General features: G+C 31.8%; 1 pseudogene across 1 annotated transcript in view; it reads right to left on the bottom strand.

Moving 5' to 3' along the window:
• LOC149791816 (transient receptor potential cation channel subfamily M member-like 2) overlaps positions 1-13162 on the bottom strand; it is a 167240-nt pseudogene that overhangs the window by 101818 nt on the left and 52260 nt on the right. Inside the window, exons 12-15 of the transcript XR_016423306.1 lie at positions 11045-11107; positions 3732-3876; positions 1111-1226; positions 454-554 (exon numbers count right to left, since the gene is read on the bottom strand). The product of XR_016423306.1 is annotated as a transient receptor potential cation channel subfamily M member-like 2 (transcript). The remainder of the gene's footprint in view (positions 1-453; positions 555-1110; positions 1227-3731; positions 3877-11044; positions 11108-13162) is intronic.

Here is a 13162-nt window from a genome sequence, read left to right as displayed (position 1 = left end):
AAGACATAATATGTTAACGTTTTTTGATAGCATGCCCAGTGGGTTAGGAGAAGAAATATAAACAAATACATTTTGCTACCTGGCTGCTGTGGAAGCCAAAAGGTCATTGGGTAAGCAAATAATAATAACTTTCAAAAATCTGGTGAAAAATGTCACAAGAAAAAGTTTTACAAACAGTGATAAAGACTCATGTGATGGTTTTCCAGGACCTATTAAAAATAAATTAAAATTTTTGTTGCTATTGGAGTGTAATACTTGCTGGGAAAGTCACCAGACACTTGTTCAAAGAAAGAATCCTACAAAATTTTGATTCAAGTTTTTCTCAAAAGGTTTGGAGAAGATGACAAATATGTAGACGTTAGAGACATATGAATCAGACAATTCACAAGAGACACAAAACAATTCTTTAGCTCAAAATAAACCAGTAAAATAAGCTAATGTGTTTGATCTCACCTGGTATTTGAATTGATTTGTGCAAGCAACTCTGTGTCATCAGTTCGATGTGACATGGAATGTAATAATGCATTTGCCACCAGTGCTCCTGCTATAGCATCCTGTAAAGATCAATATAACAAAATTATGCAGACATTCATTCTGCATTCAAGGAGTGGGCTTATAAAGTTGACTGATCTATTTTGAGTGGAACATTATTATTAGGACAAAAGTTCCCTTTTGTATGTATCGTTATTTCTATTGCTCTGAATGAACAAGTTCAATTTTGTAAGCCAAATTCATTCTTATTTCTCTACTCAGAAAAGATTTCCTCTTCTGTATAACTAAAAAACCTAATATAACTACATGTTTTCAGTCCATATACAGAATGTAGAATGCGGCATCATTTGTTTCCTCAGTACAGCCTAGATTAATAATAATTACAATGGTGTCAATTAGCGCAATATTACATGATGAAAAAGATAAAACAGTAATAACTTATGATGGAGGCTGCACATTAGCATTCATATTTAAATCTAGTTGGTATTCAGGGGGTGATATAAAAATATCAACCAAATGAAGAAAAGAGCAAAACTCGAGTGTTGTTACAAACTTCAGCAAGGGATAATCAGACTACAATTATTTTATTTATTTCTGTGTCGGTGAGACAAATATTACCTTTCCATGCAGCCAAAACAATTTTGCCATCTCTTGTCGGGTTGTAAGCACTGACCAAATGAACAATTCCTGTGCAGGGTCATCAAAGTCGGGGTCTTTTTTCTTGGCCATTTGCTCTTTAAAATAAAAAAATATACTCACTTTACAATTTTCTACAAGTTTTATTAACTATTATTAAATGGTTGAGTAGTGCAGTATGAAAACACCTTTTGCATCCATGAGCTCGAGATCAAAATTTCACTCACATCAATTGAGTCTGGACTTTAATGCACACAGATAAGTAATCCAACTGCAAAGTATGACTTAATAAAATATTAATACTGTCCAGACACATGTAACTTTTTCGTCATTTTTGGGGTAATAGATTTCTTATTTGTCATCTGATAGAAAAGTGCAAGAAAAAGTGTTTTGAGGACATCTACTGCCAACTTCATAAAAGTCCCATCAAAACAGAACGTATGCTCATCATATGACAGTGTTTCATTTTTGACATACTTGCAAAGGAAACTGCTGTATAAATGCATCTGAACCAAGTTTCAATCTGACTTAACCATTATAAATGGTCTTTTGGAGTCAAGCCCAATCAAGACTGATCAACCTCTTAAGAGTGTATATTTGTACTCAAACAATTCAACCTTTGAACAGAGAAGCCCCCGAGTATTTATCAGCATTTTCCCCACCTCCCGAAACTTTTAAGTTGTAAATTTATGTATATCACATAATAAATTAATAAACCAGAGGAACAGAGAGAAGATGCTATATAAATATATCCCCTCCACTGTACCATATGCAGAATAGATCTGATGTTCCCTACTGCATTTCATCTAAAGCATCTACTTGAAGCAATCTTTTTGGCCTGGGATACATCTTTTGATGAATTTTGATCTGAGTAGCTCTAAAGTGTATAGTTAACATGTAATTGTTATTTCATGGCTCCAAGTTTGAAAGTTGTGTATTCTATCATGCTAAAATGAATTGGGATTAGATGGGCGGAGTGACATAAAAAGTTGTGTATAGATGGGCAGAGGGATATACAGACATAGTGGTGTATGGATGAACAAAGCAACATGCAGACATAGTTGGACATGGATGGACAGAAAGACATGCAGACATAATGGTGTATGGATGGACAGAGGGACATGCATACATAGTGATGTGTGGATGGACATGGGATGGACATGCAGACATAGAGGTGCACAGATGGAATGCAGCAATACAGAAAATAAAATGACTGCATCAAATGATTTGGACAATTGGGCACTGTCCCACCCTCCCAATAAAGTTTAGAAATGGGGTGGGGCAAATGGGAAAAGTGGAAACCTATAAGGTCATAGCAGAAGCGTCTCTAAAAATGAAAGTCAGACAATAGTAAATGTTATACTGTATTCTTTTGCAACAGGTCTTTAATATTAAAATACAAATATGAAAACACAAAACATTAAAATCTATATTCTCTATTTTCCTTTTTAAATTAGCTAATGACATGTTAAAATTAGGATGTATTTTCACTATACAGTCAATCATCAATATATCCATCCTTAAGTTTTGAAGCGGCGGTGAATGTCTTGAACATTACTGTGACATAAGAGTACAACTGGAATTAAGAATATCCAAAAACAAATCTAGTATTGATTGTTCATTTAAATTAAAAGAAAGAGTTGTAAGTCAACATACCCTTGAAGATCATGTTTTGATGCACTGGCAATGCAATCATTAATGTCAACTTTGATCATTCAAATTCTCCAATAACACAAAATGGCATAAATTAAGATCAACTGGAAAATTGTATAATGGTGGGCCAAAAATATAGGAGACCGGAAGCCAAATTTTCAAGAATGTCACATTGTTAGCAGTCTATACTGACAATGTTGTACAGCTTTGAGACTAACGGCTTTTATTATTAGTTTTATACTAACTCAGATGCTTATTTCTATCATACAAGTCCAAGTATAAGGATGCATTATTTAAGCCACTGTGGACAGCCATTTCAGTTCTCTGAAGGATGATAGTACCCAATGAAATGTTAAAGTTGGTTGAACTAAGGGTACAATTTCTTCAACAAAATGTCTAATCATATTCCGCCTAATGTGATGATACATATTCATGTTATTAAAGAAACGTAACTGGTACTTCGATTAAATTTGTCATTCATCAGCTACTATCATCAACCAACTAAAATAGTGTTCTACAATAGAAACATGCACTGGAGAAAAACCTAGTTTCTACTTTTCTTGGATAACATCACACATTATTCATATTTCTTGGCCCAATCCTAGCTTTTTGTGTTATTATGCCCACATAAATTCAATACTTTTGAGAAAAAGTGTCAATGTTAGTGGAATTTTCACAATCGAAAATTCAATACTTTTGAGAAAAAGCTTCAATGTTTGTGGAATTTTCACAATCGAGATTTCATAGATATAACTCTGAAATAGATTAAGATATCACCCACACATAAACAGTGCATTCACCCTACTCCGACCACAGTAGATATAAATTACTAAGAAAATGTGCAAGCCAATTTAATATCACTCCCAAGTACTATCTTGACTCTGATAAAAGTATAGAGTCTGTAAAAGCCTCAGCTGACAAAGCCAGACTCTTCTTCACCCATTTCTTACCCTTACAACATTTGGCTTCATTCAGATACTTCTCGGCATTAATCAAGGCATATCTGTTATCTGAGATGTAATGTGGAACATAGTAGTCACCAAGTAAATCTTGTATCAGCAGCCCCACATCCTTCAGACTGATTGTCTTATTGGACTGTTCAAAACAAAATTTTAAATGAATAAGTCAAAATTGCATAATGATATTCATAATTACAGGCAACCTCAGATACAAAAAACTAATCAGGACTTTCAGAAAGAAAAACTCGGTGTTCCTGAACTTCATTATTTTGATTGGGAAAGATGATGATGATGCATTGTCAGTTAAAATTAAAAATTCACTTGACCTGTTGACTGTTTGATACCAGTCAAGTGAAGCACAAACTGGCCTAATTAATTGGAAGCAAAAGAGAACATCACAGTCAACATGAACTTTGTTCTTGTGATGTAGACCATGAAGTGATATTTTCTATTCCTTATTTCTGCATATGTGAAGTTTCGGAATTTGCAATTTTAGTAAAACAAATGCTTGCAAAGGTCAAATTCTGGGAGCTGAAAAATCGTTTGTTGAAACAAAAAGAATCACTTCCAACTGAGTTTAAATCAATGTTGACTGTACGAGTTGCACGCAAGTGTTCTATAATCTATGTCTCAAGGTTTACACCACAAATCACATACAAGTGGTCTAAGGTGTCTGTCTCAACGTTGACCATACAAGTCAAATACAAATATTTAGTCTGTGTCTCTAGGTTTACAATATACATCACATGCAAGTGTTCTAAGGTCTCTGTCTCTAGGTTTACAACATAAATCACATACAAGTCTTCCATTGTCTATGTCTCAAAGTTGACCATACAAGTCAAATACAAAATTTATGTATGTGATCTATGTCTCTAGGTTGACTGTAACAAGTCACATACAAGTGTTCTGTGATCTATCTAACCTAAAAATCTTATGATTCAGCCATCTTTATATTCAGTTTCATAAAAAATTAAAATTAAAATATCAAAATGCATGATGATGTCAGCAATTAAATATACTAATATCCAAACTACAAAGACCCACAAAAATAATCAAAGCCCTCCCACACCTTTTAGACATCCTTATTACAATGTTCAAGCAGTAGTCAAACCGCCATTATCGACATGAGGGATCAATTTGTGATTTTTCCACACGGACAGAAAGCAGTAGAAATAAAAGAAGTATTTTCCAAATTAGCAGGTATGTATTCTTTTTCTTTACTTACACACTAAAAATACTGTATATATACTCATTGTTATTGTCTGGCAACACAAATTAGATATTAACAACGTGTTATGAACAATGTGCTCTGCCATTGTCATTGAAGTTACTGTTAGTAATCGTGTACAAGGAGAAATTTATGTTGCAATGTAATTTGATATAAAGTGAACATTATTAATGCATCAGTCATTTGTTATTTTAATTTCCAAAATGTAAATTTTGAAAAGAAATCTTTATAATTTATACTGTTGTGCAAACACATTTCAGCAACGATTTTTCATTTGAAACTACTTGAGCTAAGTAGCTGCTTTTATTGTACAGACTGGTGCACAATGTTTCCTGGTGCATTCTTCAAAAATAACTTACAAATGGGTAAACTCAGACTACAGAAAACAATTTTAAGGCATGATTAATAGTAACAACAATAAAAATTCTCAGTGAAGATTTGTATATTTACATATATATTATAAATGTTTGAAATTGCATATTTTGTATAAACTCAGACATATAATATGTAATATTTAATTCCTCATTTTACATTTCACATCACACAATTTGAAAAAAAAATATTTTAGAAAAATTAGAAAAAAAGCTAATTAATTTTATATTCCCATATAGAAGGAAATTTAAAAACTTTTATTCCTTATATTTGCAAACAGCTATCACAAAAATTTCTCACGTATAGCTTTCATTTGTTTGAATATTAATAACTATTTCCAAATATTTACCCATTTACTTTTAATATTACAATACTAACTGTATTTCCATCCCAATTACTTTCACATTTTCTCGTAATGGTCTCATTCATACTGAATTATGATAGCTATTAAAAAAGATTATCTATTCATACACACAGACATACACACACATATCATACCAGAAGAAAGTACAACTTCACTGTGTATGTAATTATTTTAATTTTCTAAACAAAATCACCAAATGAAATTGGATGAGTTGATGGCACTTTCATCAAGATTCAATCACCAAAGGAAAATGTAGCAGATTATTTATACTTACTAGATTAATTACCTTCTTTGAATGTACAGGTCTGAAATGTTTCTATATTTTATTTTGTCATTTTGTCATTAATAATATGGAATATTTACGTGTGTGAAAAACCAATGCAATAACATATTAAACTGCATGGGAATATGACCTTTTTCCTATTTAAAAGAAAAACAAAAACATGACATTATCACAGATTATAGAAAAAAAATATAACTTAATTTAAAACCACCATTCAGATCAATTGATCAACCTAAATATTATCAACAGGTGAATAATTTCATATGAATAGTTTTAGAATGATTCCTGCATAACGATTCAAACATAAATGTACTACAGTTACAGCAGAAAGCTGTGTGGGGCATTACAACAAGGCTATTGCAGAACCTGAGTTTTAATTGGATAGACAGTTGGTATTTTAAAGAGAAGGTTTCCTTGCTTGCACTTTAGGCTCAGGTCTTCATCTATGAGGTCTTGTCAGGTAACCTCGTCTACACAATTTGAGTGTAGACAGATACAACATCATCAGTCATAATGACCATGAAAAGAATCAGCCTCATGACTTCATGGTCTTCAATGTGTTAACAGATCATATTGCCAGCACCTTCTTTGATGTCTAATTTTGGCCTATGTTATATGTATATTTTCCAGCTATATTTTAAAACCAATTCCTCTGCTGTGATATATTTCACATTTCTTAAAATATGTAATAAATTAGTTTTAAAATAATTACAATACTTAACAAGACATACTAAACAATATTGTTTTCCTCTCTTTCACAGAAATCAATTGCAGGTGCATAATGATGAAAGAACTGCATGCATTAAATCAATTGGTCATACTAGTATTTTGTTTTGTCTATCAGTGTTGTCTGAAGTTGAATGGAAACCCTAGCGAAGGTGTAAAACAAATTCTTAGTCAAATATTAAATATGTTTCCCTATCTTTGCCTTATGTTTAACACAAGATGAAATATTGTTGACGAAGATATGTTTATATATCATATTTAGGGTACTCAGTTGCCAGTAATGTCTATTTAGTGTTTGTAGAAATTCAGTACACTTGTACATCATTACTAATTCACAATTACCTGTAAAAATAAACCACACAGCAGTGTTACAATATAAACAAGCACAACAAAGATTCAACAGGTGTCATATCAGTATATCAAGCCTAATAATTAGATGTAACTACACTAATGGGCTGAATAGGAATGGACTATGGGGAAATTCATATTTCAATATAATTTTTTCATTTTCAGTTTATAGTGTTCATTCCTGGTGCTATTTAATTCAACTGTGGAGTTTAGAACATTTTTTTCTTCTTCTAATTTTGTGATTTTAAGTTTTGTGTTTTGAATCTCAATGTCCTAATAGTCCATTGTATTGGCTTCTGTTTTCAATATAGCTGTCATACTTGTAGACTTAATGTATCTGCTGTATTTCGTACAAGTCTGGTTGACTCTGGAGTTGAGTCTGATTTTGTCTTTAACGTGGATTTGGTTTTCTGTGAGTTTTATACTGGTGTATTTAAATGTATAATGCCAGTGTTGGAGGCATGTCATCCTATGAATAGAATGTTCATTGGTGTGAAGTTTAGTGTGCACAAAGGGTTCTGTGATATTGTATGGAGGTGTTTTCATTTGTTAAGTGCAAATGTATGCCGTATCAGTACTTCCAATGAAAGTTTTGATCATGTCTGAAATTTGATTTATACTCACTGAAGTACCATACTGAACTTCTTGTTCTTCTGTGGGACAACATAAATAGTCAGTATATTCGAATGTGTGAAGTTCTTCAGATATAATAACATATGTGATAAATACATTGATAAATCAATACTTCAGATTTTAAATAAGAGTGTATTTATATGAATATTAGGATAAATCAGAATGTAAAATATTAGTATATGTGATCAGAGGTGGTGGTGTGGAGAAAGTGAATGTTTGCGAGGAAGAGAGAGGGAACATTACTGGCCCATTCATTTGTTTATACACACACACACACACACACATATATATATATATATATATATATATATATATATATATATATATATATATATATATATATATATATATATATATATATATATATATATATATATATATATATATATATATATATATATATATATATATATATATATATATATATATATATAATTAATAATAATAATAAAAATAATAATAATAATAATAATAATGAGGACTTTGTATAGCGCCTAATCTTTAGAAGTTAACACCTATAAGATAAAAAACATATATAATAATATGATTACTAAAGGAAACACCATGAAATTATAAAATATTAAAAATTTGCTGAGAATATTTAAGGTAGGAATCATTATTAGGTCTTTAAGTTTGTTCTTGCAGTCGAAAAAAGTTAGTTTTGAGAGCACTTTTGCATTGGATCACTGTCTTTGTGACTAAGTTCATTCCAATTCATTCCACGTTGCTGGGTCCTGGTATGGACAAGAACGCTGTCCATATGACTTTGTTTTCATAGTGGGAATAATGAGTATACGATTGTCAGAAGATGAGTATAAGTATCTTGCTGGTGTGTAGACATGGGTGAGGTCGGATAGGTATGTTGGACTAGAGTCCGACAGTGAAATGTAGCACAGAGAACACATTTTGTGTTTGATTCTGGATCGAATGGATAGGCAGTGTAGGGTACAGAGCAGCAGGGAGGTGTGCTCTGATCGTGGTACTCTAAGTATGATCCGAGCAGCTGTGTTTTGAACTTTTTGAAGTTTCAGGAGTAAATATTGAGATGTACCAGACAAAATTGAGTTACAATAGTCCAGTCTTGAAAGTACTAATGAACACACAAGTGTTTTAGTGGCATCAACTGAAACATATCTGCGAATAGAGCTGATGCGCCTCAACTCAAGATATGCAGCCATGCATTTGTTCATGACATGTTGGTGCAATGTGAGAGGACTGTCCATAGTAACACCTAGGTTTCATACTGATTTTGTGAATTTAATGCTGGTGTTGCTGATATTTATTTTTGAGGTAAAGGATGTGAATGAGAAAGTCTTTGTGTTGTGATCGGAATGGCCTCAGTTTTATTATCATTCATCTGCAGCTTGTTACATGTCATCCATGATTTCACCTCAGAAATGCACCTCTCTACATCTTGGATGGTAGAATCAACTTCAGTTGGGTGCCTAGATTGGTATATTTGGGTGTCATCAGCGTACAATGGTGAGAAACTGGATGATGACCTATGACACTTGAGAGTGGCTGAGTGTATAGAATGAAGAGAACGGGTCCTAGAACAGACGCCTGTGGAACACCACAACATAGATCAACTGGGCCGGAGTGTATTCCATTTGCAGACACAATTTGTGTCCTGTTGACTAAGTAGGACTTGAACCACAGTAAGGCTGTATCATGAATGCCAAATACATGCTGGAGATGGTGAAGTAATATATCATGGTCTATTGTGTCAAATGCTGCAGACAAATCAAGGAGGGTGAGGACTGTAATTTTTCCGCTATCCAAAGCAGAGATAATGTCATTAACTACTTTTAGAAGAGTAGTTTAAATACTGTGGCAATGGCGATATGCAGATTGTACTTGCTAAAAAGACTGTTTGAATTCAGATGAGATACAAGCTGGGATAGAACAACCTATTCTAAGATTTTTGATATGAATGGGAGATTAGAAACTGGGTGGTAGTTCTTTAAATAAGTATGGTCGAGTGTTGGTTTCTTCAGCAGAGGCTTTACAATGGCAGTTTTTAAAAATGATGGGAATTCCCCTGATGAGAGAGAGAGGTATTAATAACATCAGTATATATATATCAGTACATTTAAACATATTTTCTATATTTGGTTGAAGATACATTGTAGAATTTGAAATAACTACAGTCATGCTTGTGTCCAATAGTGAATAATTACAATTATTACAAATGCTCATTGTTTTCTTTTTCAAATGATAACCTTATACATTATTCCAGATACATATAAGTAATCCTTTAAAACATTATTTCAGTACAAAAAACAAATATGCTGTGTTTCCTGACTAATAATTAAACTATTTGGAATTACCACCATTTGTATTATTGTTTGTTACCAGTACTTTGCTATTCCTGGTGAATGAGTTGCTGACTAAAAGTAATAATGTAAATTATGTAAACTATAATCAATATTAAAGATTGAAACAAATCATACGAGATCAAGATCAACTTATACTAATAATAATAATAATAATAAATAATAATAATAATAATAAGAATAATAACAATAATACTAATAATATAATTTATTATTATTAATTTTATTTATTGAAATACAATTGCAATATGATGATAATGATCATTGTTATTATTATTATTATTATTATTATTGGAAGCAAGTTGTTAAACCAGTCAAGAAAAATTAATCTTCATACAACATGAAAGAAAATAACCATCTGTTATGTTTGAATTTTATTGTATACATTTGAGAACATGCCAGAAATCGACAAGAGCAAAGTTATTCTGAGATTATCCCCATGATGCACTGTTAACATTCAAAAGAGTTCAGTGGACAAGTTTTTTTTATGCTTTAGTATGTGTGTTCTAAAGAATTCAGTGTGTTTCAATGTGAATCATTCATACAATATATTTTACTCTAATAAACAGTACAATCTGCATACGTTATTATTTCAAGGTACTTGCACCTTTTCTCAACTCTTTGCTGAAGAGCGTCTAAATGACAAAACATACAAAGTGACTAAAGTAAAAAAATTGACTCTTGAGCGCAGTTTTCAAATTCAGCATAGAATACCCAGAGAGCCATTTGAGATCCACTTTTGGGACCAAATATTCAGTGGAGTAAATACTCCAACTCCAAATATCGAGTTCCAACTAGAGTTTCAGATGTTTTTGAGATCTCAGGATATGATTTCCCAAAGGTCTAAGAAAACGTCAGGGATTTTGTTTCTGTTTTAAATAAGATGTTTCCTTTTTGTATTAATAATGTATGATTAAGTTTTGTTTTTTATTATCAATTTCCAACTGAGCTTTTTGTCAATCTTACTTTCAAGTTCCATCAACTTAAAAAGATAAAAACACTGACGGTACATACGTTTTCATTCTTTTTTTGCCACATCTTCTTGAATAAAATCTTTAACAAACTTCTTGAGGAGACCTATAGAGAAACATGAAGTAAATATATTAAGAATAACGGACTGTATCTACAAAAACAGCACATCATACTAATCAGCTAATTATTCAAAAAGTCATAGGTCAGATTAATGCAAAATGCTGTGATATGGGCATAATCAGTGTCAATGGAATATGATCAAACCTTTGTAAATGCTGTTATGCATATTTAATTTAATTGTTTTTATGTTAAATTTAATTTGTTTTTATTGCATGACATTCTACTTTAAGTTTTTACTGGGTCTAGAACAGAGTTCATTTCACCTGATTTTGTTTTTGTTTTTGAGGTAAACAACTAATAAATGAAACTTTGTATCCAGATGCTGACCTTAATTCACAATCAGCGACAGTTTTTATAAACGTCTTTAAAAAATCTTTCTTTAATTTGAGTCAAGGTCACAGCTAGTAGACATGATATTTATCATGTCACAAGCTTCCATTTCTTTCCAGAAAATTGAACTCTTGACCCTCATCCGGGAATCTGTTTTGTGTTGTGTTTTATAGATGATGTTATGATAAGAATTTTATCAGATGTGACAAAACACTTGAGCTTCAAGTAATTTTATGTTGGGACCAGTTTGGGCTGAGTTTGTTATTACTTCAAATTATTGAAATTCAAGTGATTATTTTTCCCTAGAAATAAGTGCTCAGATAATTATTGGACAAAGACATTCCTTGGAAATTCTACAGAATTCAAAGACTGGAATAATATTTTCTGTGATTCAACAAGAAACTGTTGACACATCAGTACAGCATGACTATTACAGACAACATCGCCTTCCATCTTGGATTCCATCGGGATTTGAACTCTGATTTACTTAGAACTTTTCATTGATATGACTTGTGCTTTTTTATTCTTGGATTATTTTTGGACCTAATTCGTAATACTATAAGTTCTTTTTTCGTATTGTTCACTTTGTATTTTAGAGAAATAAAAAATTTGTTTAATTTTACAAAACTTGTTGTCTTCACTTTTTTCTGTTACTTATTTCAAGAGCATAGACTCATAACAATGTCACATACAAAATCAGAAATGGCATGTGTATCAATTTAACGAGTTGCATACATATTTGCAGCAGTTATGTTCGTGCCTATCCTCTGTAACCTTCCACCAATATGCATGAAACCATTTAACAATTTATAATGCAAAATTATTCATAAGTTCATTTTTATCATTCAAAAAGTATATTTGGTTCTGATATTTGCACCTCATTCACTAAATTTTACGCATGCATCCAATGTTTATTTATATTCTTACCATCCAAGTTAGTCTGATTTTCAATCTTTCTTTAGCCAAATTAAGTTTTTGAGAATGAACACAAAGATCTACAGTCAAACAACTATAAAAACAACTATGCATCATGATCTAATGGAAAAGTTTCTCTCCAACATGTAATAAATATTCTGACTTATTACAGAAGAAATAATACTATTATGTAATTACTGATAACTATCAAAGTCTGACTATATGAACCCTACAAATTTTCATTAATATTATGAGAAGAAGCAATATTAGACCAAATAAAAGTGAAAACACACAGAAAGCAAATTTTACAGTAAACTATGTTTCCCAAAGAATAGTTATCTGATCACATTAGCATTAGAAATATAAGACTGCTACTTCCCTAATCCACCCCAACAAAATCACAAACATTTATCTTAAAGTTTTCTGTGTCAGACAAAAGGCATTAACTCTCTGCCATTTCCTCTCCTTGTCATCATTAGCTGTTGCAAGTTTTAAGCCGAGTGAACTCACAATGAGGATTTTCACATAACCCGGTGGTTGGAGGGTCTTCAAGTGATGTTATTGCTTAAGTATTCTTGGAGAAACAAATTTACTGAAATATCTGCTCTCTGCTTTGAATACATTCCTAACCAGATTAACATTAGGAGGGAATAATGATCCTCATGTGAATGATAACCCTTTCTCCAGGTCAAAGCAATTAAGCATATTGTCAATTGATTTTGGACTGTTCTATCAGGTTAAGAAGATGAATACCGAAGGCATCTTACTGTCAAAATTCATTGATAAATTCAGCTT

This window comes from Sinohyriopsis cumingii, chromosome 9 (assembly GCF_028554795.1).
Source record: "Sinohyriopsis cumingii isolate HCF-2022 chromosome 9, ASM2855479v2, whole genome shotgun sequence".
NCBI classification, from domain to species: domain Eukaryota; kingdom Metazoa; phylum Mollusca; class Bivalvia; order Unionida; family Unionidae; genus Sinohyriopsis; species Sinohyriopsis cumingii.
Note: the sequence above shows the minus strand (reverse complement) of the source record. Positions and strands in the feature narration are given on the sequence as shown.